Raw genomic sequence first — 24,596 nt, 5'->3', positions numbered from 1 at the left:
ACCATCGTGGCGGTCACTTACAAAGTAATAGGTTGCGAATGCAATCCCGGTTAACTGAGAAAGAGAAACCGCCCAGAGGAGGAGGGGCTATGCAGTTATTCATGGGAACTCTGTGAACGTATGTGTATCAAAGCTGCCTACCGGACCAGGCGAGTGTCCCCTTCCACAGCAGACCCCCTCTTCCGTCTGCTATAAATAGTGGGACACACCCCCCATTCTTCCTCTTTTGGTGTTCACGACTGGGACTCAATCCACGGATCCGTGAGCATTAAACACAATTTACACATATATATATATTGCTTTAGCAATTCATTGTCTCATTAAATTGTATTGTTGTGTCTAACACCCCTTTATCAGCAAGGTTTGTTTCCACAGCAATCTATTTTTCTTTTCAGGCAATTGAGCACAGATAAAAAAAATACAAATAAAGTCCACTAGGCCCCCTCAGTCCCCGGACTCCCACTGATCCCTAGCTGGGAAGGGGGCTTGGAGGCCTCGTGGGCAGAAGACAGCTTATCCTACCTGGTCTCCAACTCGGAGGACCTGGATCAGGACATGCAGAGCCAGGAGGAGGACAGACCCTCCCCGGCCCCATCCACCGCTGCAGCTGAGGTGGTCCCCCCACCACCGCTGGACTTTATTGATATAGTCCAGAGCGCAGCCCAGCACTTGCTGGTCCCATGGCCAGAGGATCCAGCTCCCCTGGATTTGCTTTTTGAACATCAGACCCCTTCCCACCGCCCTCCAAGAGTACTGTCAGCCTTGGCCCAGAGTCTGCAGGCCCCCTCACAGAACTGGCAATTATGAGTGACATCCTGGTAGACACATTGCGTCACGATGCCTGGGCCACAAGCCGGTCCTTGGCAGCGATGGTGGCTGCCTGACGCCAGCTATGGCTATCCCAGGCCAGATGTGTCCCGGAGGCGGACAGGGCTCGCTTTATTGACACATCTATCTCACCCGGGTTCACATTTGGCCCTGCAGTCGAGGCCACGCTCACCCACTCACTACGAGTGAGGGAACAGTCTCCCCAGCTGGCTCAGGTCTACCACAACGCACTCCTCAGGTGTCACCCAGGCCTCGGGCACCCCGCCCACAGCCATGGCCGCCCCAGCATGCCTCTGGAGACCTGCGCTGCCGTCTCATGGCCCTGCGCCTCCCTGTGTGCGCAACAATCCAGGGAGCAGGTTCTAGCCCACACAACCCTGGTACTCCACCACTTCCGTGGTCTAGGCCTTCAGGTCAACTGGGAGAAGAGCCGCTTAATGCCGACTCAACAGGCACAGTTTCTAGGACTGTGCCTTGATTCCATTGCCATGCACGCCTTCTTGGTGCCCTTGAGAGTTACTGCCATCACTTTGTGTCTCTACCACTTCTGGCTGAGAGGCAGCGTGACGATGCACCTATGCCAGAGGCTGCTGGGTCTCCTGGTGGTCGCGTCTCAACCCCTGCCCCTGGGCCTCCTGCGGTTGAGGTCCCTGCAGCGGTTTCACTGCTCTCAGAGGCAGTTGGTGGCTACCATCCAATTGGCGAGGGCTCCCTCTACAAGGTTGGAGTACTCATACCGCTTGCAGGCCTTCCACTCCTGGTGCTTGGAGAGAGCTCATGACCCGGTCACGTGCCCTATAGCGGTGATCCTAGAGTTTCTGCAGGAGCTCTTAGACATGGGCAAGGCCCCTCCACCCTCAAGGTGTACTTGGCGGCCATCTCTGCATGCCATGTCTACATTGACGGTGCATCACCTGGAGCACATTTCCTGGTGTCTCAGTTACTGAAGGGCACACATCGGCTTCGGCCTCCTCGTACTTCTTTTCTGCCAGCATGGTGCCTGGACGTAGTGCTGGAGGCACCTGTACCTGCTTTGCCCGGTTAGGGCTTTGCGGTGCTACATGGATTGCATTAGTGGGAGCTGCGCTACGGACCAGATCTTTGTGTCTTACGTGGCACGGACGCTAGGAAAGGCCGTCTCTAAACAACGGCTGTCCCACTGGATTGTGGACATGATCGCTATGGCCTATGAGTCAGCCCACATTCCGGTGCCTGAACACCTGGTGGCATGCTCCACTCAAGGTGTGGCGGCTTCGTGGGCCCTCTTTCAAGGTGCCCCGCTTCCCGATATCTGTGCTGCAGTGAGCTGGGCTTCGCTGCACACCTACATTCGCTTCTACAGACTGGACGTGACAGGCCCGGCTTCCTCCATAGTACATCCGGTGTTGGCTTCGGTCTAGCCTCAGTAGCCTTGTTGGCTCTGCCCCTTGTCTCCCGTCCAGTGTCATGGTTGAGCCCTGCTCTCTCCTAGCCCTTCTACCTTCTTCATGGTAGGGTTCGGCCCCCGGCCTCCCCCCTACCTTGGCTGTTCTACCGATGGCCGTGGCCTTGCAGCAGCCTCCTTGTCTCTCTGCTGCCGGTCTTCCGGGGTCTGCTGGGGACACACACACATATGTTCACAGAGTTCCTATGAGTAACTGCATAGCCCCTCCCCCTCTGGGCAGTTTCTCCACTCGAAGGTAGGTAAGTAAGTATAGGTAAAGGTAAGTAAACTCTTTTTGGCACAATGTTCAACAAACGTGAATTCCTGATTTCTGATGGCCTTCCATCACCAGACATTAGGAACCCCTGTATTAAACCATCTAATAACCACACTTCCATGTGATGTGATTCACTGTATTCTTTAAATATGGAATAGTAAGATTTGCTTGATCTTTTACATACAGTGGGGGAAAAAAGTATTTGATCCCCTGCTGATTTTGTACGTTTGCCCACTGACAAAGAAATTATCATTTTAATGGAAGGTGTATTTTAACACTGAGAGACAGAATAACAACAAAAAAATCCAGAAAAACGCATTTCAAAAAAGTTATAAATTGATTTGCATGTTAATGAGGGAAATAAGTATTTGACCCCTTCGACTTAGTACTTGGTGGCAAAACCCTTGTTGGCAATCACAGAGGTCAGACGTTTCTTGTAGTAGACCACCAGGTTTGCACACATCTCAGGAGGGGTTTTGTCCCACTCCTCTTTGCAGATCCTCTCCAAGTCATTAAGGTGTCAAGGCTGACGTTTGGAAACTCGAACCTTCAGCTCCCTCCACAGATTTTCTATGGGATTAAGGTCTGGAGACTGGCTAGGCCACTCCAGGACCTTAATGTGCTTCTTCTTGAGCCACTCCTTTGTTGCCTTGGCTGTGTGTTTTGGGTCATTGTCATGCTGGAATACCCATCCACGACCCATTTTCAATGCCCTGGCTGAGGGAAGGAGGTTCTCACCCAAGATTTGACAGTACATGGCCCCATCCATCGTCCCTTTGATGCGGTGTAGTTGTCCTGTCCCCTTAGCAGAAAAACACCCCCAAAGCATAATGTTTCCATCTCCATTTTTGATGGTGGGGAAGGTGTTCTTGGGGTCATACCTCGTCCTCCAAATACGGCGAGTTGAGTTGATGCCAAAGAGCTCGATTTTGGTCTCATCTGACCACAACACTTTCACCCAGTTCTCCTCTGAATCATTCAGATGTTCATTGGCAAACTTCATACGGGCCTGTACATGTGTTTTCTTGAGCAGGGGGACCTTGCGGATGCTGCAGGATTTCAGTCCTACACAGCGTAGTATGTTACCAATTGCTTTCTTGGTGACTATGGTCCCAGCTGCCTTGAGATCATTAACAAGATCCTCCCGTGCAGTTCTGTGCTGATTCCTCACCGTTCTCATGATCACTGAAACTCCACGAGGTGAGATCTTGCATGGAGCCCCAGAGGGAGACTGACAGTTATTTTGTGTTTCTTCCATTTGTGAATAATCGCACCAACTGTTGTCACCTTCTCACCAAGCTGCTTGGCGATGGTCTTGTAGCCCATTCCAGCCTTGTGTAGGTCTACAATCTTGTCCCTGACATCCTTGGACAGCTCTTTGGTCTTGGTCATGGTGGAGAGTATGGAATCTGATTGATTGATTGCTTCTGTGGACAGGTGTCTTTTAAGAGAGTGCTCCTAATCTCAGCTCGTTACCTGTATAAAAGACACCTGGGAGCCAGAAATCTTGCTGATTGATAGGGGATCAAATACTTATTTCCCTCATTAACATGCAAATCAATTTATAACTTTTTTGAAATGCGTTTTTTATTTTGTTGTTTTTCTGTCTCTCACTGTTAAAATACACCTGCCATTAAAATTATAGACTGATCATTTATTTGTCAGTGGGCAAACGTACAAAATCAGCAGGGGATCAAATACTTTTTTCCCTCACTGTATATATATACACTCACCTAAAGGATTATTAGGAACACCTGTTCAATTTCTCATTAAAGCAATTATCTAATCAACCAATCACATGGCAGTTGCTTCAATGCATTTAGGGGTGTGGTCCTGGTCAAGACAATCTCCTGAACTCCAAACTGAATGTCTGAATGGGAAAGAAAGGTGATTTAAGCAATTTTGAGCGTGGCATGGTTGTTGGTGCCAGACGGGCCAGTCTGAGTATTTCACAATCTGCTCAGTTACTGGGATTTTCACGCACAACCATTTCTAGGGTTTACAAAGAATGGTGTGAAAAGGGAAAAACATCCAGTAAGCGGCAGTCCTGTGAGCGAAAATGCCTTGTTGATGCTAGAGGTCAGAGGAGAATGGGCCGACTGATTCAAGCTGATTGAAGAGCAACTTTGACTGAAATAACCACTCGTTACAACCGAGGTATGCAGCAAAGCATTTGTGAAGCCACAACACGTACAACCTTGAGGCGGATGGGCTACAACAGCAGAAGACCCCACCGGGTACCACTCATCTCCACTACAAATAGGAAAAAGAGGCTACAATTTGCACAAGCTCACCAAAATTGGACAGTTGAAGACTGGAAAAATGTTGCCTGGTCTGATGAGTCTCGATTTCTGTTGAGACATTCAGATGGTAGAGTCAGAATTTGGCGTAAACAGAATGAGAACATGGATCCATCATGCCTTGTTACCACTGTGCAGGCTGGTGGTGGTGGTGTAATGGTGTGGGGGATGTTTTCTTGGCACACTTTAGGCCCTTTAGTGCCAATTGGGCAACGTTTAAATGCCACGGCCTACCTGAGCATTGTTTCTGACCATGTCCATCCCTTTATGACCACCATGTACCCATCCTCTGATGGCTACTTCCAGCAGGATAATGCACCATGTCACAAAGGTCGAATCATTTCAAATTGGTTTCTTGAATATGACAATGAGTTCACTGTACTAAACTGGCCCCCACAGTCACCAGATCTCAACCCAATAGAGCATCTTTGGGATGTGGTGGAACGGGAGCTTCGTGCCCTGGATGTGCATCCCACGAATCTCCATCAACTGCAAGATGCTATCCTATCAATATGGGCCAACATTTCTAAAGAATGCTTTCAGCACCTTGTTGAATCAATGCCATGTAGAATTAAGGCAGTTCTGAAGGCGAAAGGGGGTCAAACACAGTATTAGTATGGTGTTCCTAATAATCCTTTAGGTGAGTGTGTATATATATATATAGTACTGTGCAAAAGTTTTAGGCAGGTGTGAAAAAATGCTGTAAAGTAAGAATGCTTTCAAAAATAGACATGTTAATAGATTATATTTATCAATTAACTAAATGCAAAGTGAGTGAACAGAAGAAAAATCTACATCAAATCAATATTTAGTGTGACCGCCCTTTGCCTTCAAAACAGCATCAGTTCTTCTAGGTTCACTTGCACACAGTTTTTGAAGGAACTCGGCAGGTAGGTCGGCCCAAACATCTTGGAAAACTAACCACAGTTCTTCTGTGGATTTAGGCAGCCTCAGTTGCTTCTCTCTCTTCATGTAATCCCAGACAGACTCCATGATGTTGAGATCAAGGCTCTGTGGGGGCCATACCATCACTTCCAGGACTCCTTGTTCTTCTTTACGCTGAAGATAGTTCTTAATGACTTGCGCTGTATGTTTGGGGTCGTTGTCATGCTGCAGAATAAATTTGGCGCCAATCAGATGCCTCCCTGATGGTTTTGCATGATGGATAAGTATCTGCCTGTACTTCTCAGCATTGAGGAGACCATTAATTCTAACCAAATCCCCAATTCCATTTGCAGAAATGCAGCCCCAAACTTGCAAGGAACCTCCACCATGCTTTACTGTTGCCTGCAGACACTCATTCAGGTACCGCTCTCCAGCCCTTCGGCAAACAAAATGTTTTCTGCTAAAGCCAAATATTTCACATTTTGACTCATCAGTCCAGAGCACCTGCTGCCATTTTTCTGCCCCCCAGTTCCTGTGTTTTCATGCATAGTTGAGTCGCTTGGCCTTGTTGCCACGTCGGAGGTATAGCTTTTTGGCTGCAAGTCTTCCATGAAGGCCACTTCTGACCAGACTTCTCCAGACAGTAGATGGGTGTACCAGGGTCCCACTGTTTTCTGCCAGTTCTGAGCTGATGGACATCTTCCGATTGTGAAGGGAAGTAAGCATGATGTGTCTTTCATACAGTAAGTTTCCTTGGCCGACCACTACTTCTAGGGTCCTCAACGTTGCCCGTTTCTTTGTGCTTCTTCAAAAGAGCTTGGACAGCACATCTGGAAACTCCTGTCTGCCTAGAAATGTCGGCCTGGGAGAGACCTTGCTGATGCAGTATATCTACCTTGTGTCTTGTTGCTGTGCTCAGTCTTGCCATGGTGTATGACTTTTGACAGTAAACTGTCTTCAGCAACCTCACCTTGTCAGCTGAGTGTGGCTGTTCCTCACCCAGTTTTATTGCTCCTACACAGCTGTTTCTGTTTCAGTTAATGATTGTGTTTCAACCTACATATTGAATTGATGATCATTAGCACCTGTTTGGTATAATTGTTTAATCAGACACCTGACTATAAGCCTACAAAATCCCTGACTTTGTGCAAGTGAACCTAGAAGAATTGATGCTGTTTTGAAGGCAAAGGTTGGTCACACCAAATATGGATTTGATGTAGATTTTTCTTCTGTTCACTCACTTTGCATTTAGTTAATTGATAAATATAATCTATTCACGTCTATTTTTTAAAGCATTCTTACTTTTGCACAGTACTGCATATTTATTTTTTGCTCAAATTCCTGTTCTTCTTTCACAGTGCTCCAGTGGCTTCTCTGTGTAAGCAGGGTGTTTGGTTTTAGCCTGTTGTTGGCCGGTACATCAGATACCACAGAGCTTGGGTCATCTTCAGACCAGAATACAACCATTCGAATCAGTGTCTACCCTGCTTTTGATTCCCCTGTCTAACCTTCAGCACCCATATTCATGCCATTAACAACAGAGTGATGCAATTAATTAATAATATTTTGTTCTTTAGTTTTATTTTCAATGTACAGACTTTTTAAACCATTTGCTTCTAAAATGGTTCTTGCTATGTGGTTCTTGCCATATTGTGACACTTTTGATTCAAGTTTGTGTTGAGTCTCAATGCATGTAACTGCATTGAAAATACCCTTTTCACAAATTCTGAAAACATTGTAGTGTTTGTTCAGAGTCCCCACCTCAACCCTGAGGAATACCCTTGAGAGTAACTGGAATGGCACGTCAGGTGGACAACAGCACAATTTATCTTGTGCACCAGAAGATGCAATGACACAGAATTCCTCAGATCATGTTTTCACAGCATTGCAGTAGTCACTAAGGTCAAGGGTGGGCCTCGACCATACGATTATAATGGGAACAACGCTTTTGTTAATTATCTGCTGTCCCTTGTCTAAACAGTCTCAAGGTTAAAGCATGTTATTTTTTGACAAGTACAAACATATACTGTAACTTGCTAGAAGGAATAAATGACCTATATATAAAGAAGCAGCATATTTTCCCAAAGCACAGGTGGATTGAAACTTTATATAAGCGTTTGTTTGCATGGTTCAGTGCTATTCTGCCTGCTTGAGATTCCGTTTTTCTGTTTACAGATGATTTGTTTTTCCACTTGAGCCATTCCTCAAAATAATCACAACTGTTCTGTAGATGTGAAGCAAGTACACTAGTCTTGAAATGTACTGCCTCCTATTGGGATTGAAATTATTAATCATGAAATTATATATTATAATCACCTACTATATATAAATATATAAATACATATTTTAGCTGGCTTCCTTAAGCAGTTAAAGTCAAGGTTAAATATGCAATTCTGCTTACTTTACAGAAATACTACCTCCAAATTCCAATTAATTAGCATGAATGTTTAATTAATTATGCCCCATGAGATTGTTGTGGTTCTAAACATTGACTTTCAGGCATCTTGGAATGTCATGTGTTTACAATCACAATCATACATTTTAACCCTACACTCAATTGTCATGAGCTGCTTACATACTGAATATGTTTACATTGTCTGCCCAGTTGCTAAATTACTTTAGTGTTTTAAAAAACACTAGGTTAATAGCTCAGGTATGTGTTTTAAATCTTCCTTCACTTTGACTGCTGAACATGTTTCAGTGCTTTGTACACTCAACTTTTTCAGCTTTTGGTTAAATGTTTATTGTTCTCAAGGGAGCAACTCTTCATGAAATAGCAGCTCCTCTTAGGCCTTGAATAATTGGCTATGACACACTAAAAACCAAACATTGTTTTCAAGACAGGAAGTTATTGAAACAGATCACAGCTGGCAAATGTGGTATTAGAAACCCAGGCTCTGACAGTCCTTCTTTCATGCGTCTCGTTCATGTGCAGAAATCTAACAGCATGGAAATTGGTGCAGTGCTTAAACATGAATATCAAAAGACTAATTTATTAGTTGAATTTTTCAGAAATCTAATCCTGAAGTTACATCTTTCTAGGATTTTCTGAATATACAATTTTAAGACTAACAATCATTTTAGCAGTGGCTGCAGTAAAATTGCCTAGCAATGGTTTCCCACTACACAGTTTTGAATTTTCAATCCTAATTGTTATAAGAAAAGCAGAAAAAGTTGGTTTTATATTTAGCAAACAATGGACGCTTTATGTGCAGTAATCCCCAAATACTCTAATGCCATGTATGTGTATTTTGACAAAGTGTGTCCTGTTTCTGGAAGAAATTAAAAGTATTACTTTTAAAACCACAGGAGAGGTTTCCATACCATCTGGTGTTCCTCCAAACTTGGTGTGAAAGTGGACATCTGTAGCAGTGACTCGAAGGTCAATTAACAGTAATGTCCAGCTGATTGCCCTTGTGCATTTATGCATACAGCAGTCGGCAATTACACACCTTGCATATGGACTCACCTTTCTGCAACACAAGCTATTATCTTAATTCAAGGGCTGCCACAACACTTTAAAATGTCATTACTCGCTCCCCCTGGTATTTGTAAACACATTCAGAGCTCGACTATTTATTAAATTTCATCATGCAGGTTTTTTAAATTATTTTTTAAAAATACAACAAAGCTCCAACAGAAGCTTTTTGCCCTTATCTTATAATATGTGACGGACTTGATATCATTTACTTCTCTTTATAGTTCCCATAGAAACCACATGGTGCCTGCAACAGCTGATTGCATTGTTTCAGTGAGTCACTCGCTCCAGGCCAGTGTTCAGAGGAAGAGAGGGATATATCATAATTGCATAAAAGGACAGTATGTAGGAGAAGTCAGATTTGCTCTTGTTGTCAATATAAAGGTATTATTTGGAGTTCCATATAGATTACACTGTGTTGGATTGCCGAGAAGCATCTAGGCCTACTTGCAGCACTGGGCTTTGTAGCCGTCTAGTATTTAATGGTTAGTTAGGAAGCATTGTAGACAGATGTGCTTTCATGTGGTTCTTCAGCAAGTGTTTAACAAGAAGGAAATAATTTGTTTTCCAGCTGGATTTACTGCATCATAATTCAGGGTTTGTTTGCTTTAATTCTTCTTCAAATTTGAGGGGTGATGTTCAGCCCAGAAAGAGTGTATTTGTTCTGTTCACAAATGCTGTCTTGGTGCATCACTGATCGAGAAGAGTTTTTGAAACTGGCTATAAATCACCAAGAGACTCAATCTGTAATAATAAACAGAACAAGCTATTTGAAGCAGTAAACTGTAGTAAAGCAAAAACAGTCTAATAACATATGCCAAGAAATGTGCCCCCCCCAAAAAATATATCTTTGTTTGTTTTGTTTTTTAACAAAAATCACAAAAAGCCTTGAAAAACATGGACACATTTAAAAATCTTTCAAATTAAAATGAAATGCTACAGACTGAATGTATCACCTGCTAAATTGTGCTACAGAGCCATTCATCTTGTGTGCCGACTAAGAGCAGCCAACGTGAGGCCCTCTCACATGTCTAATTGCTAATTAATCCTTCAGGTGCTGATTTTGGCCGTTGTGAGGCTGCCAGGCTGCCCCATGGGAGGCCGGTGCCTAGGAATCCTCTCAAACTGGGCGCTGCCATCCAAACTGTGGCAGAACAGAAACTCGTTTATTAAACAGGTTGCCTACAGGTCAAGACCATATGCTGGCTTGTGTGAAGTTAGTAAGACCTCAGATGGTTTTTATTTCCTGTTATGTTTTCCATTTCACTTTGTAAATGAACTGTACTTTTACACAGGATATTACTTTTGTAAATAAATTCATGTTATTGTTCATAAGCCCACTTTTCACCTTAGAAGCAGTGGAATTACCACAGAGTTTTTTGATGCTGTTAGGCCTAATGAAAGATAATTGAAGGTTATTCTCATGTGCATTATGAGTGAGAATTTTTAAATGTATAATTTTTCCAATTGCATTGTGAGTGTTTTTATTATCCATATATTATAGCTTATTTTGAAAGGTGTTAGGCAGCTGGAGAAACAAAGGATATTTTGTATTGAAGCTTTCCAGAAAGTGCTTTAATGCACTCATTAAGATATCATTTTACAAGTCAAAGCAACATTTTAACACTCAATTACGGGTATTATTTAATATTTATGGGCTGAATGGAATTTAGACATTCATTGAAGAAGTGTGAGAGGAAATTATTTTCCATATCAGTAGGCTTAGAGCTTTTTATTTTTATTTTATGTGTATTTCTGCTGTCCCCATCTGCCCTTAAAGCTTGATCACAGATAACTAATGATGAATCAAGGATTTATTAATAAGTCCTTTTCGTTTAAGGACATGCTTTCAACTGCAATCAGGTAACACAGAGCAGTGCGATGTAAAGAGGGATTAATTAATCAGTCAGTGTGCCATGAAGTCATTCTTCGTTTGGAAAGAGAAACGTGTTGAGAGAAAACTCTGCTGTGTTTGAGCTTCTAAATATATCAATATTGTTTAACTACTGAAATATATTAAAGGCAGAAGAGTTTAGAAAAGTTTATTACTTCGTCTCTTGTAAGCTTTTTCAGAAAATGTCGCACACTGCTGTCGAGAGCACCGATGAGTCCTCAGTGCAGAGTAAGACCTGTTAGTTCAACAGCTATTTATTCCACAAAAGTAGTGATTTTCAGATGTGTCTTTGGGTCCTTTTCTCCAAATAAAAGTGCAAGGCTATGTAACCCCTTTAACAGACCCAAAAAACAGGAAGTACGGTATTCTTAAACCATTAAAATGGAAAAACAACATGCTATATTCTATTCACCATTCAAACTCTTTCTGAGATTGCAGAGTTGTGCAAGACCCATAATGTGTGATATTAACTACACAAGTAGGATGTTTACGCTTGCATTGTAAAGACATATTTTACACTGGAGAAAAACATTTAGTCTTTATTACAAACTTTGCTAAATAAAAAGGGACTTGATTTGATTATCAGATTACATTTCAAATGAAAGAAAATGTTACGCAACCTTTTCATTGCTGAACTTATTCCCTTCCAGGTCATTTAAAAATGATTCTATATCTTTTTATTTTGTATCATACCGTATCTTGTAAGAAGAAAACTGTTGGTTGAATTAGTGTGTGGGGAGAGGGGGCTGGAGGAGGTACTGTATCCGCTAGTGGGGTCCCTCAGGATTTAAAAAAGAAGTCCTCTGTAATGCAATTTTGGGACATCTGGAATGTAGAAATCGTGTTTGGAAGTCCTATCAGATATGCCCTTGTGTCTGCTGGACTTTGTTCCAGTTGGCTCTCTGTTACGACAGACACAGGGGGATCCCCATGACCAGGGTTGAGAGCCGCTGCTCTGAGGCAGATATGAGGCTGTTTCAGAGGACGTGTGAATCCTCAGCAACTTAGTTTTTTGTATTTAATATACCGTGTGCCAGGGTGTTGTTCTAAGATAGTGTTATATTGTGTTGTGCTGTTCCAGGAGAACAATCTTCGTGTCAGTCAATAATATTCATATTGTAGAATATGTTCAAAGATAAGCAGTTGAAGCTTCTTTTGAAAATACTTACTTCTGTGCTATATATGTTATTATTTTAATGCAAAGCCATGGCACAGTCTCAGCACAAATGTGATAATATCATAGTTACTGGTAAAATTCTACCTTAATTATAATTGGGACTGTTTCAAGCAATCATAATGCTAACGAGATGGTGAGGAGGTAAAATTCTCTTTGAAGGGCAGTGAAGCAGTCACACTTCCTGATGTTATTATAGCATAATTAATCGTTTCCTAATTTGTCTCCCACCTGTCACACTCCTGTCTCTCTTATTATGTTCAGTCATCTTGTGAAAAGCTGCTAATACAGACCTGCTTGTACACACCGAACAACACGCACAAGGAAGGATTGATTATTTCTGAACATGGCATTTCAGTGAATGAACAGATCATTGGAAGATGTTTCTTCAGGTGAATGAATACTTGCATTCTGTAAATGTTTTTTTTTATTTATATATGGTTTTAAATATCCTTTGTTTGCAAAGGCTTACTTACACAAACGCCAAACTTTATTAAATGTTTGTAGAAATTGCTGAAATCTCTGGAAGGTTTTATTTTTAATTAGTAAAACTTGGTAAGTAATTCCTGAAATAACAGGAGCATTTATAGTGCACGCACACGTGTATTGTGTGTGTGTGTGCGTGTGTGTGTGTGTGTGTGCGTGTGTGTGTGTGTATTTTATTTTGGACACATTTTTAGAAGTGTAGAACGTGATGAATACAGTCTGGAATCAGTCTTCCTAGCCCTTTTAAAATAATATTGGTCTGGAACCACCAGTAATGACCCGAGCTGTTTGTTTTCAAAGGATGAACCTGATGACTTCTAGCACCATGTCAGCAAGTCTGTCCTTCACAATTACACGTGATCAGCATGGGCCAGCATCAACATGTCAAACCCCTTTCAGGAAGAGTGTGTTCTTCAATCTGATTGGAAGATGTTTTCAATGCAACTGTAAATACCTATAGAAAAAGGCAATTTCTACATCATCATCATAATAATAATAATAATAATAATAATAATAATAATAATAATAATAATAATAAGCATTTATTTCAAATGTGCATTCACTGCATAATAGAGACACCTTGTGGGGCTTATGGTGAAGGGGTGCTGAGCAATGAATGCTGGGAAATTGATATATAGATACATAGATTCTCTCTCTCTCTATCTATCTATCTATCTATCTATCTATCTATCTATCTGTATTTTCACACAAAATAAAAATATTTGAAAAAAATACATATTTAAACAAAAGGCGCTAATCAGATGGAAAGGTTTTTAAATATATTTTACCCACTCATGGTGAGAGACTACTGGTTGGTGTCTCACATTTGTAATCAGTGTTCCCTGAGTTTAATTATGTAAAATAATGTGTAAATTATTGCTTTTTTAATTAAATACTGAGAATAGTTTTAGACTCAAGTAGGGACAGGGGAATATCACTGTAGCTGGAGGTGTAGGCATCTGATTTGCCTTGTATTACCTATTTAAGGTCTTTGTTAAGAGTAAAATATGAACAGGGCATTGTCATTTATTCACAGCCAACTGAAGTGTTGAATCTGGTTCGGGAAATGGTGTTCATCCAGATGCACTTAAATTCCAAGTCTGTATTGATTTGAAATCTTGGAAGATATAGTAAATTAATTCTACTTTCTTAAAAAAACAAATAACATGCCTCTCTGCGTATGTACATTCAAATCATAATCTTGTGTCCTTTTCAGATAGTCACAACAAGATCAGAGTCTTGGGAATGTATGACAATGAATACATTTATGAATAGTTAAAACAGAGTCCTGCATTCATGCTTATGGTATTCAATCATTTATATGACATCTCTGTGTCTTTGACATGGGAAAAAGTCTGTCCAAATAGATTTCTGAATTTGATCTTACCAGGTTTATTTTTTATGCATCAAAGAGCTCCTGGGGTGTTGATCGCTGCTCTGTTGACGCAGTAATTGGGCACTGATCCACCAGCAACAGTATTCTGTGTTACTTGGTGGTGTGAGGTGTTGTGCAGTGTACGATCAACCAGAAATCTGCTTTGCATTGTCTGTTCTACTGCACTTCATAACTTGACCCTGAGAGACTCCATAACTTGACCCATTTTGGGACTCCTTTCAATTACAGTTTAACAGTGGGAGTCAGTTTCCTCCTGGAGTGTGAGGTCTCATGCATATTACAGATTGCACTGGTTTTGTACTGTACTAGTATACATTTCAGATAAAAGTTGTGATTTTGTCTCCACTTCACATAAAATATGAAAAAGAGAAAAGTTTCTAACATTTTTTAATGAGCATAAAATTACAGACTTTTTTAAATACAAATAAGTAGAGAAACTGCTTAGACCACTGCATTTTTCACATCAGATGTAGATCTACTCATAAATTCTGCTTAGGCATCAAGGCTCTGTCTTGCATCTGTGTCAATATAATTCTCATTTTAATAATTTTGACAATTTATCCATTCCTCCTGTTGATCTGAGAGGAAGTGTTGAAGTGCTGAGGCAGCAGCCACACTCGTGTCATGACTCGTTTGTGATGTGTGAGTCAGAGCCTGATATTGGCTTTTGGAAGCCCCTCCTATTGCAGAAAAGATCTTGTCTGCAGACAGCATGTGGATGATGGTAATATGTACAGTTGATTACTCTCAACACAGAGACAGAGAAACTCCAGTGGCCTTTGGTTGCTACTGTATTGATCTGGGAAAAGTTATATATTCATGAGTTCTGAGCATCAAAGCGTCGGTGTCCTGTGACGGATTCTGATGCTTGGCTGTCTAACCTGTGGGGATTTGTAATGATCCCATGGCAAGGAAATGCAGGGTTGATATTCAGCAGCGGATAAAGAATGGCTTCTCAGAGACGCAGCGAGATCGGTGTCTGACAAGTTAAACAACATCTGCAGAGCAGTCTTCCTCGGGCAGCGCTAATAACAGTTACATGTGCTGACATCCGTGTGCGTCTCAGTGCTGTGATGTTCTTCCTCTTCCATGCCCACCCCCTTGTGCTCCAGCAAAGCTCACATTAATTCAGATAATTTTTACTTTTTTACTACTGCCATAAAAGATATGAATAATGTATCTTTCCTTCAGACATGTTATTTTTGAGAACAGAACTTTCATGGTCCAGTGGTTAAAGCAGATGTGGGAAACAAATTGCCTGGGGCGTAATTGGCTGTTCAGGTGCAAACAGGGGTATGTCCACTGGGATGGCCTTCATCGGAGATCACACAATTCTCTCTCCATCGCAGGGGTGGGAAAAGCACTATTAAGTGAGTTGTCTGATGGGCTTCCAATAGGTAAACCATGGTAGCCCACCACACAACCTGGGGCCACAATCCACTAGCACTCCCCCCAGGAACAATTCGGTAATAGAGTGCCCTGCCTATGCACATGTCTAGGGGAAACACGGAAATGGTCCTATATACAAATATATATAAATGGATCTTACTTTATTTACGACTTCTTTAAAATCAGTCTGTGGTTTGTGTGCTATGTATTCATGTTTTAAAGTAGATTTCCTAGGAGTGACATCAAGACGGGACTCGAGAATCACTCCCGTCTCTCGTCTTGTTGTCTACAGCCTGCCTCCTCTCAGGACGCACATGCTTTGTGTCATCGGCTGTCATTGTGCTTTTTTAATAGTTTCAATTCCATAGTTACTAGTAAAAATAACTACATTAAGTATTTCAGTAGACCCAGCTGCAGAACTAATGTCTGAGCCTCATTTGAACACGCATCAAACAATTGTACATGTTCATTTTCTCAAGTTTGTTTCTTCGGCCACATGGTCCATTGGTCAAGATAAGCTCAGTCAATCGATTCCAGCAGTTCTCCTGTACCTTCCTTCCTTCCTTTGTTTATTAGCTGTTGTGATACAGGCTCAAAAGCGATTCTCCCAGCTGGTCGAGCGAAATACCTAATTTGACGGATGCAGCTCACTGCCAAAAAGACTAGAACAGAATATATGACAAGAATAAACACACACGCACTTTTCAGATACACCGGAAGAATTAAAAGATAAGTCGACAAGCACTCCACACCAGCGAACACGCCAACACAGTCCAGTAAAACAATAACAGGCCTGTCATTACAGCGAAGTTATAGAGGAGCAGATAGTCCCTAATTACCATCTTGTCAGCTGGTCCAGACACTATTTGCCAAGAAATATCATGCATGTCTGAGACATGAGAGATTGGGGTTCGATTCCCAATGCCATCTGCAGCCCTCAGTGGCATTTCAGTATATTGAATGAAGCAGCCAAAGTGAAATGGATGTTTTCCTTCCATTTAATATAGAGTCTGTTATTGTTATTTAGTGGTCAAACTCTCATGCGTCTGTCTGTCACCTTCCTCAGCAGCCTGCAGTGAAAGGGCATATTTACACTGACTCCATACCGTATATTTCAATCCTGGCAGGTTTGTAAAATCGCTGTAGCCTACAGATATCCACTAAGAAGAGGGAAAACTGGCATTTATAAGCAGACAAAGGCTGTTGAATTCTTGAAATGTTTTTTATACCAGACAATGTTTTTCCTCTTTAAAATTTAAAATATGATGAAAAATCTAACTAAAAGTAGTTAAACATCTACAGTTTTCCCTGAAAATGTCTTTGTGCCAATGAAAAGAAATCTAAAATACTAGGTAGTATCTCCTCCGTAGGACATCTATCATGTTTGATGTTTATTTTTTTTGTACTCTCCTACATTTAATAGATTTAATATAGGCCTTTTTTATCTCTTATATATGACTTTATCTTCAAGAAGGGCTTTCTGATGACATATACCGTATTAAATGTATGAAAAACAGAGAGATCAAGATCCAGGGTTAACAAGGGCAGTGGGATATTCTGTCTTCAATTCAGGGGTGTTTTCAGAAGAAGATAACATTTTAGTTTCAAATGTGAATCAGTTTAATTGTGAAGAAGCACCTATTAGCAATGCAGAAATCAAATAGTGTGCACCTCAGGAGCCAGATAAACCCATAGGACAGTCATCTAATGATGCCACTTTAATCGCATTTTAATGTACCTGAACAAAGCAGCTGGCACTCCTCTCACCCAGAACTTCGTGTTACTGCATTATTTAGTGTTTTGGAAAAAATATCAATTAGTAGTAGATTCAACAAAATCGTGACTGCACTATCATGGTTTATATATATTTTCTAAAATAGACACGCATGTATTAATGTTTAAAGCTTTACGGTTTCTGTTCTCCGGACGGTGATTTCATTGTTAATACCAAATAAACAGTGAAGCAGGTTGGTGCACTTTCCCGTTCCTCTGTGTTTTAATTTCTTGAGCATCTTCTGCTTGCGGCCGGGTTTACAGCAGACAGCGAGTCCTGACAGGCAAACCTGTGACAGAAAGAGTACCGTCAACAACAAACTGCTGAATTCAATTTAGTTTGAAGACAAGAAGCTTCAGCTTCATACATTTTGGGGGACCATTTATATTCTAACAAACGCCGCGGAACTCATTGCTCACAACCCCATAATTGTCCTCTAAACCCACACAGTCCAATTATATCTCCTGCAGAGAAGGACAGGATTTTGTGTGGTGCCCAGACATGTCACAGTGCATTTCCAAATTCCTTCTATACCCCACTGAGTGGTTCTTTTCACACATTATATTTGATACATATAAAGAAATATACAAAATACAGTATTTTAATATAGTTGTGAATGGGAGCTAAAATGACAATAATTAAACTTATTTTAGAAAAAAAAAATGTGATACTCAAATGTGATACTGTGATATGCCAGTGATTACATGGTGTAGTGACCATATTGTGTATTTTCTTAAAACCTCCTTCACCTAAACTGTTTTTTGTTACAGATGGAAGTGTTGTGCATTGGTCTCTTATGTCCTAGCTTTAGATCTGCTCTAGAGAGTGATTGGTCACATGGCTTGGCCACCATGTTGTTTCACGTAAAACCCCACAAGGACATCTCTGAAACCATTTGTCAGACTGAAAAGAAACTTGGTCTACATGCAAATTAAGATCCACATGTGATAGTATACAATATAGGCCTGCTCACGAAACATTACACATCATCTGTAGTAAATGCAGTCACAAACTGAAACTGGCTGAGTTTAACATCAAACAAAAGCCAGATCCACACGGACGGGCACAATGTCAATCCACCCCAGGATAATAATAACATACAAATAAATACATAACCCAACTAAGCATTGCTACTGTGTACTGTAATAACTCAATTTTTTGACTTATTTCTTCATCAGTTTGCTTCCTTGGTATTTTGTATTGATTCACTTTAAAAGTTTTTGAAGTGGTACATTATTGTTGTTGTTGTTTGATGATGATTATTTATAATAATAATAATAATAATAATAATAATAATAATAATAATAATAATAGCAGCAGTAGCACCAAGCTGTTGTTTAGTACTACATAATCACTATAGTTATTAATTTTAGTAATAGGAGGCTTTATATTGTTGTTTAGCACTTCATAGTCACTATAATTAGTGTCATCACCAATTATACTAAATTGTTGTTTAGCACTATATAATCATCCTTTTTATTATGATTATTAATATGGGTTGTGTTGTTTAAAATAAATAAATTATGCATCTTATTTAAGATTTTCATTGAAGTATATGCAACTAAATACTAAATATCCCCTTTCCTTAGTGACAGAGACCCTCAGAGAATATTTTGGTCTTTGAAGTATTAAATTATAGTGGGTCATATCTGTAAAACATATCTGTTTAATGTATAGGCAGAATAAAGGTTTATTGGTTGGAATCTTGACAAACCCTCTCTTTATCGCATGTTAAGACTCACAGTTTCCGTGTGAAAGTCATCAATGATTTGTGCCACAGTAGAATTAATTAAATAAAACGTTATAAAAAAACATATACATTCACCAAAAATCACTTATAATTAATATGTATGTTCAAGTCATGTGAATGGAGGCAACAGCACTATTTGTTGCATTGTAGACTGCATGCAACATTTTACTTTTACTTATTAATAAAACATTTTGTAATGCATCTTACATTGTCTGAAATAAGTCTGTGCTTCTAAATGCAACTTCCAGGAATGACTACTGCATACAATTTGATCCTATTCTTTAATATGTCTCTATAGTCCGTTATTTTTCTATAGTGCTGTAGCGCATTAATCAGTGTGTATCCGTGTGGGTGACGTGCTTTTGAGGCGTGTATCGCTACCCAGGAAGTTGTCACGACATCCTGACACTGGAAGAGCAGACATGCTGGCTTTTCACATCCTCCATTATTTGGTGAGTTTAAAATTGTAAAGTATTAGAAGTTGTTTATATGATCAAACTGGGAAAGTGCTGTACAAACACTATAGCAATGTAAAGATGCATAAAACCATAATGTTAGGAATCACACTAATTCCCCTTTAATCATTTTATTCAAACAAAATGGAAAAGGTATTACATAAATGTATGCTTAATATGAATTACTAAATATCAGTACTGTTTACTTATAACAGAGACGCTTCTTTTCCACACTCAATCAATAATAAAAATAATAACTGCAATTTGAATTCATTTTTTTTATTTTTTAAGCAGTTTAAGAGTCATTCAGTTGATCATAATCTTTAAGAATTTGTCTACAGACCATAGTGGATGTTTTCAAGGTTTTTATGACAAATTATAATAACATACAGTGGGGGAAAAAAGTTTTTGATCCCCTGCTGATTTTGTACGTTTGCCCACTGACAAAGAAATGATCAGTCTATAATTTTAATGGTAGGTGTATTTTAACAGTGAGAGACAGAATAACAACAACAAAAATCCAGAAAAATGCATTTCAAAAAAGTTATAAATTGATTTGCATGTTAATGAGGGAAATAAGTATTTGACCCCTTCGACTTAGTACTTGGTGGCAAAACCCTTGTTGGCAATCACAGAGGTCGGACATTTCTTGTAGTTGGCCACCAGGTTTGCACACATCTCAGGAGGGATTTTGTCCCACTCCTCTTTGCAGATCCTCTCCAAGTCATTAAGGTTTCGAGGCTGACGTTTGGCAACTCGAACCTTCAGCTCCCTCCACAGATTTTCTATGGGATTAAGGTCTGGAGACTGGCTAGGCCACTCCAGGACCTTAATGTGCTTCTTCTTGAGCCACTCCTTTGTTGCCTTGGCTGTGTGTTTTGGGTCATTGTCATGCTGGAATACCCATCCACGACCCATTTTCAATGCCCTGGCTGAGGGAAGGAGGTTCTCACCCAAGATTTGATGGTACATGGCCCCATCCATCGTCCCTTTGATGCGGTGTAGTTGTCCTGTCCCCTTAGCAGAAAAACACCCCCAAAGCATAATGTTTCCACCTCCATGTTTGATGGTGGGGATGGTGTTCTTGGGGTCATTCCTCCTCCTCCAAACACGGCGAGTTGAGTTGATGCCAAAGAGATCGATTTTGGTCTCATCTGACCACAACACTTTCACCCAGTTCTCCTCTGAATCATTCAGATGTTCATTGGCAAACTTCAGACAGGCCTGTACATGTGCTTTCTTGAGCAGGGGGACCTTGCGGGCGCTGCAGGATTTCAGTCCTTCACGGCGTAGTGTGTTACCAATTGTTTTCTTGGTGACTATGGTCCCAGCTGCCTTGAGATCATTAATAAGATCCTCCCGTGTAGTTCTGGGCTGATTCCTCACCGTTCTCATGATTATTGAAACTCCACGAGGTGAGATCTTGCATGGAGCCCCAGACCGAGGGAGACTGACAGTTATTTTGTGTTTCTTCCATTTGCGAATAATCGCACCAACTGTTGTCACCTTCTCACCAAGCTGCTTGGCGATGGTCTTGTAGCCCATTCCAGCCTTGTGTAGGTCTACAATCTTGTCCCTGACATCCTTGGACAGCTCTTTGGTCTTGGTCATGGTGGAGAGTTTGGAATCTAATTGATTGATTGCTTCTGTGGACAGGTGTCTTTTATACAGGTAACGAGCCGAGATTAGGAGCACTCCCTTTAAGAGAGTGCTCCTAATCTCAGCTTGTTACCTGTATAAAAGACACCTGGGAGCCAGAAATCTTGCTGATTGATAGGGGATCAAATACTTATTTCCCTCATTAACATGCAAATCAATTTATAACTTTTTTGAAATGCGTTTTTCAGGATTTTTTTGTTGTTATTCTGTCTCTCACTGTTAAAATACACCTGCCATTAAAATTATAGACTGATAATTTCTTTGTCAGTGGGCAAACGTACAAAATCAGCAGGGTGTCAAATACTTTTTCCCCCCACTGTATGTGTTATGATGACTTTGGGTAGTGGGTAATGATGATAATGAGCATTATTATTATTATTATTATTATTATTATTATTATTATTATTATTATTATTATACCCATGCCCCTCTTACTGGGTTTTAAAGTCTCCAGTCCAGTGTTTCAGTGGCTGTAAATCCTGTGTATTGGGCTCGTATGTCTCGCTGTTTGACAGCGCTGCCTCGGTGTCAAATCTCTCTCGCTCTCCAGCCACAGCAGATTTACAGATTCCATTACCCTGCTATTGAGCAGCGCTTCATCTGGGCTGGAAAACAGGCAACTTCCAGCAGAAAGTCCACCTTCGCCTAGAAAAGCACAACCACAATGGGCAGAGATATACAGAGGCATCTCACATGGGCAAGAAGGAGCTCCTTCCCTGTCACTTTAAAGGTTAGAAAACTGCCAAATGTTCACAAAACCTGGTATTGTGTATCCTAAAGTCACCTAAGCTTTCATATAAATTGTGGATTATTTGATACCCAGGGCTGATTGTTGCTTTATCCACTGATAAAGAGGCTTGGCTGGGGAGCCGGGATTTTCTGCTTTGTTTTTAACCAACATCTATCCATCACAAAGACGGACTTTCTGAATGGTCTCTGAAATGAGAAATTAGGTGAAATGAGGTGAGGACCTAAAATTGGGCCCATAAATGACTGAACTCCTGTATTATGCAACTACACACTTAGCATTTATCATGTGTTCATAATATAATAAACAGATCATGATAATAACTGTGTATAACAGGTGAAAACTGGGTAAATCTAACTTCCATCCCACTCAGGACATATAACTGTTACAGGACAATCGGCCAGATTTGGGTTCAGAGGCGTGTCTGAGGACAGAGTGATGCTCTGTGAGTCCAGAGCAGATCTTTTCCTAAACAGCCCTCGACTTCCTACTGATTTGAATTCAACATCGTATCCAAGTAAAGAGTAACAACAGGGTTTTCAGATTCCTGCTGAGAAGAACGGCATCATGAGAAACCTTTGAGAGACGAGGCACAAACGCCTGTGGTGATTTTCTCAGCTCTTGGGAAACAACATGAGATGCAAAACTTGAAACTTGAAAAAGCTTGAAATGTCCTGCATGTTATGAAACATGGATGTAGTAACATGAACATGTATTTGTCTGGTGTATAATACTTTAAAGGTTCAATATAATTCAATGTTTCAGCTTTGTGTACGATTCTCAGGAAAGGCAATTGGTAGGTCAAGGGTTTGATTTTCAAGAATCTAATTTAGAGGATGGCCTCAATGAAGGAGGTGTTGAAACTAATCAGTTAGTTTGTACTAAAATGCCTGAAGAATTAACCTTTTCTTCATTTTACTCTGTGAAAGCTAATCAGTTTGAACTGAAATCATTTTTTTTTAATTGTATTTCGATTAGGTATCTTACTATACTTTTGCCCATCTATACGACTTCAGGCTGATGACAAGCTATTTCTACTATTGTGATCTTTCTGGGCATATGGGACTCTCCATCACATCTTGAAGGTTAATTTCCACAGCGCAACAACTGTTTCATTCAATAGGAGACGCACACTTTATAAACCCTAGATATCCCTATCTGATGGCGTGTAAACATTGGCTTGGATTACAATCAGTATTATGCCTTGTTCATATTGCATGTCTGTTTTATTGACTCAAGGCAAAAAGAAAGATCCTGCCCAATGATGTACTGACTATAATCATACATTCTTTGCACGGCAGATTTCCAGGACTGTTGCTGCATCACTGTCGGCTTCCCCAGTAGCTGCTATAACCTTGTTTCTCCCTTAAGATCCCCCTCGCCCGCTGTGTGTGCCCATTGATCCCCGCTGGTGCTGCGCTGAACATCCCAGCTTTACACGAGGCGTGTTAGTGGGACAGACATGTATCAAAATTGTGTTACATTAAATTAGCTCAACAGAAAGTCCCAGAATAAGAAGATGTCAAAGGAAATGATCCTCCTTGTTGCTAGTAAATGTATTTAAACTTATCGGCAGGCTTTGTGTTTAATGATTGCAGCCGTGCATGTGTTCATATTCGGCATTCAGGTGTTATTTTTAACCTGGTGTGGTGAGGAGCTGCAGTTGTATTTTTACCTGCCTTCAGGTTGTGTTCAGTCACTGAGCAAACACAAGTTAAGCATTTTACTCTGTTGAAAACGGGCAGATATGTTTCCGAGTGGAGAACTCTCTCGAGGAAGGTTTCATTGTTTGGCCCTGACCTTGGCTTTCCTCGGCACCCCTGCCCTCGAGCTCAGACGGCACAGCTTCCATCATCACTATTACTGAGGCAGAGCCGTCTCACAAGGACACTGTCGCACACAAAACAGTCAGCGCTCATATACAATGCCAGTCTACTCATTCCACTCCAGCTAAATGACCTGATGATTACTTTACTTTGGTTTCAGGATGGGAACTAATGTTGTGTAATAAGTTTATTAGTATTAGTAATATTTATGTACATATATATGTGTATGGTATACATCTGAAATTCCTCACAGATATACTAAACATTTCAGTCTTAATTGGAGTATTTATAGACGTCACGTACATTATGGATTAAAAAAAGTTGCTAAGACAGCTGACATATCCTTATTTAGCAATTTCTGTATTCTGAACCCGGCTTCGAACATTACGAGAGTAAAGAAGATTTCCTCGTTATGAAATCTTCCCTACAAAGGCAGTTAACAGTTAACAGGACCATTGATTGCCAACAGAATCCACTAAAAACTAAAAACGAATAGGCTACATTAAATCATTTAATTTATTAAGATATATCATATCATATATCATAGCCTATACGATACCAAATTACTATCAAAATTGCTGTTTAATCAGGTACATAATCCACACAGAAACTAAATGAAGAATACCATGGAAAGCTATTGGAATAATAATAATAATTTGAACGATGCTTATAGATGTAAATAGTCTGAGAAGGTAGATTGGGGAGGGTTGTGCAGAAATGACTCCTTTCAATCTTGTTCAATCCACTAGACAGGCTCTTAGTGGCATTCTTTTAAATCCATAGAGAAAAGTCACTTTGCACTATATTGTAGTCAACAAAACCTAAGCGGTATTATCTCATAACCTCGGCCAGTC

The sequence above is a fragment of the Amia ocellicauda genome, chromosome 10 (genome assembly GCF_036373705.1).
Source record: "Amia ocellicauda isolate fAmiCal2 chromosome 10, fAmiCal2.hap1, whole genome shotgun sequence".
NCBI classification, from domain to species: Eukaryota; Metazoa; Chordata; class Actinopteri; order Amiiformes; family Amiidae; genus Amia; species Amia ocellicauda.
This window is presented reverse-complemented; position numbering follows the sequence as displayed.